This window comes from Vicugna pacos, chromosome 2 (assembly GCF_048564905.1).
Source record: "Vicugna pacos chromosome 2, VicPac4, whole genome shotgun sequence".
NCBI lineage: Eukaryota > Metazoa > Chordata > Mammalia > Artiodactyla > Camelidae > Vicugna > Vicugna pacos.
Genome location: NC_132988.1, coordinates 3,962,501 through 3,966,262, shown reverse-complemented (window position 1 = coordinate 3,966,262; position 3,762 = coordinate 3,962,501). Strand labels below are relative to the sequence as shown.

The window sequence follows — 3,762 nt, the reverse complement described above, 5'->3', positions numbered from 1 at the left end:
ACATACACAAATTCTTATGACCCAGATTGATTTGAGGCACTTTTCTGCTTGTGTTGGGGCTTAGGTCATTTGTGTTAGTCTCTGTGCTTGAATGTCTTCATTGTTATATAAATATGTTTGACGCTTCATGAACTTGGAGTGCCCTATGTGATCTATGAGTTGTTGTTGTTTCAAACACAGAAATAGAGAAGTGTAATTGTCAGTGGGCACCTAACGGAATTTCCCTGGGTCATGGTGTCACCCAAGCAACAATGAAGAGAATGAATCCCTTCTTTTTAAAAAAATTGATACAACTTTTACAAACCATTGACTGCAGCCCCAAATTCTCACTTAGCGTATCATGATGATTCATTTATACTTACCCATCTTTCATATTGGTGATTCAAAAATATACCAATTTTAAATATTAGAACCCTTTGCACAAAATTTACTGTACTTTTAAACAGATATTTATATCATTCTATTTCCTTTAACAATCTTATTTAGAGTTGATATTAAATTTGCAAAATGTAACCAGTAAACTCCCCAAAGTTCATAGTATATTACTAATAAGCCATACATCATTAATTAAAATTGATAACATGGAGGACACATGTGACTAGGTCAATCAAAAGACCTACTTATTTCACTTAATTCGAGCAAAATGGAATATTTGCCTGAATTATACTTCATTTTACGCCACAGACCAACGGGCTCTCAAAGTGCAGTAAAGAAGCTCTGCCCAGCCTAAAATAAGTGTAGCACCCACAGATACATTGTAAGGGAGAAGAGATGCTTGAGGTTTCTCTAGATTTACTGGGCTGATAACTCTAGGATGTGATGAGACAAGGAACAAAAAAAAAAAAAAAGGAGAAACCATATCTTCCTGTTTTCTAATTAGTTTCAACAAGTGTTTTTGTTTTGTTTTGTTTGATGGCCTTGTCAAGATGTTAAACTTGTCCTGTAGGGTTATTCTATTGTTAATGCTTCCCTTCATTTGCTCAATTTACTATCACGACCACTGAGATATTTATGGTACTTGCAGTCAAAGTGAGGACTGCAGAATTTCAGGATGATTGGATTTCAAGCAGACACACTGATATCTGTTAATACCAATGAAATGCATACTCATCATTTAAACGTTAAATGTATTCCCACCACCAAGCTTTATGAAAAGAAAACTTAATGTATGATTCTGAAAAACTGAAATGCCTTGATTTTAGAATATACCTACAAAGTACAGCCTAAATATTAAAGTGATCACCTTTGTAATAAGACAACCAAAATGGCAAGAGCATTAGTTTCTCATTAATACTCTCTTCCAGTAAAACCATGAATGAGCACTTCTTTGAAACATGTAAGCCTGGAAATGTGTTACCTTATGGGATTTTTAAAGCAAGTCACATTTTTGCTCTTTAATTCGGGGTTAAAGCACTGAGCTGACAGCATACAGCACCACGGATGAGGACAGCAATGAGTGACATTTTAGCAGAAGAGTGTCTTTATCATAAAATGAGAATGTAACTAATTAATAGTCATATTTCTACACATGCCCACAGCACTTAATGATTGTAAGCATGGAATGTAGAAAACGTTAATCATTTTAGTTAAAAAAAAAGTTATTTCCACCTTATTACACTGGTACCGAGCAGATGGAGAAACTGAGCATGGATGTCCTTGTTGACTAGAAATAGCTGGGTTTGTTAGGAATTAAATTTAAAGACCCTTTTTGGTTTCTCATTATTATTCATTTTAAGAACTGTCAAGAGAAAAAAAAAATAAAGATCTCTGCCTTTTGTAAGAACATGTTTTATGTATGATTGAAGTTTTTACAACACTCCGAAAAAGCCATCCGATGTTAGATTTAAAAATAAAATCAAAAGCATTTTCTGACAATAGTACACATGAAAAATTGGAAATTCCAATATCTCCAATAGAAGTTATAGAAAGTGTATGTCTCCTTGGAGTTTGACACCACTTAACACAGCAGAAAATAAGGTACCAGTTACTGTAAACAAAAAAGTACAGTCAAGGACAGTTGTAAATTTACATAAGAATAGTTCATAAACATTTTGGTCTTTCCATAACAGTTTTTATATAAAATGAATAAAAAAACCTTTAGACAGCTGTCATCACTCTTGTTGGACCACTTGTCACTTATATGCACACAGACATATTTATATAGAATATACCGATGCACCGTTACATGGATATTAAACTATGGTTACTGCTTGAAACTGAGATGTGCATTATCCAATCAACATTATCCACAGTTGAAATACTCTTACATTAAGTATTCTTGTCATGTCGTACTATAAAAACATGAAAATATAACTTTACATTATTTCAATTATTTACATGAGTTCAAGCTTGACAGAGAAAAATTGAGAAGCTACGATTTTTAGAAGAGTAGGCCCAGAGGTACAATAATTAGCATCTGACTGTATCCAGTCATCGCTTTCATTTGTAAAAACTCATTTGAAGTGTAACATGGAAACAATTAGTCTGCAATTTGGTCATTCTAGCATTGATTATTAAAACTTAAAATGCACCTCCAACATTCCTGATGAGGAGAAATGCACTAAAAAAAATTATCGTGTATTATCTAGGAATCTGTGATCAGGGACAGCTAAATTTAGGGAGGAACATTATGATACCATGTGCCACCCTGTTCAACGCAAGTGGCTGCTATTAGAGCTTACATTTCTCTTTCCCTGCTGTGAAATATCATAAATCAGAATGTTTTCAAGGCACTTAGCAAAACACCAAGTGCTGCTCAAAGGCATACTTGCAGAAATAACAAGACTAGAAATATAAAAAAAATAACTACTGGATGTTAATAATTGTTTAAAACCCTAGATTAAGTTTATTTTAGGGGGCTTCGGTGGAAATACACGGTCTTTTATGAAGGGAAAGAGAGTTCCTTTAAATTGCTTCACTAGAGAAATACAAGCTTTTTAGTTAAAAGTTACGGAAATGTGATGTTTTATCCACACTGGGCATTTTAAAATAGCCATTCCACCTGAGGCATATGTATAAAAATAATATATTATTCTTGGCAATGGGCAGAAACTAATATATTATTCTGTTGATGGTAATAGGAAGAAACTAGATTGCAGGTGACTCAAAAGTCCTTAAATTATTCATCATATGTAAGGTTTATGAAACCTCTTACAATTTTAAAAACAAAGCCTCAGATTTAGTTCATGGCATCTGATCAGGGGCGTCGCTCTAAAAAGCTACTTTCGAGGCTATTCTGTTGAGGCATTTCTAACTTCATGTACAACTAACATTTCTCTTCTGTCAGCTCAAACACTTTAAAATGGAACCTACTCACATACTCTATTTGTTTTTTTAATATTAGCGTTTTAAAGTCTATTCGCATTTATCTACATAGATTAAATGCTTTATGTTAAATATTCCTTTATATATAATAAGACATACGAAAAACAGGTTCAGATACTGTCTGGGGACAAGTTTATACTTTAGGAACCACCTGGCCTTCTTAAAAGGGGGCTGATTTCTCTGGGAACCTAACAATTTGATTGTGTCTCTGAACTCAATTTATGACCAAACTGTAGCTAAGCAAAATTAATTGGACCACTTGCAAATAAAACAATAGAAAAGTGTTTATTTCAAATGTCAAGCATTGCCAAGTAATTTTATATTAACACCAAATGTTAAAGAAGAGGGTACATTAAAGTTTGGATAACAACATTAAATTACTACAAGATTGGAATCTTCTCTTGGTTTTCTTTCCTTAGCATTTACATATTTGGCTTT

The 3,762-nt window shown here is 33.3% G+C and overlaps 1 protein-coding gene across 1 annotated transcript in view; it reads right to left on the bottom strand.

Annotated features, from left to right (window-relative positions):
* Positions 1 to 3,558: 3,558 nt before the first annotated feature.
* GRIA2 (glutamate ionotropic receptor AMPA type subunit 2) overlaps positions 3,559 to 3,762 on the bottom strand; it is a 141,205-nt gene continuing 141,001 nt past the window's right edge. The window contains exon 17 of the mRNA XM_031670337.2: positions 3,559 to 3,762. This exon is cut by the window's right edge and continues 688 nt beyond it. The gene's annotated coding sequence lies outside the window, so the exon portion shown is untranslated.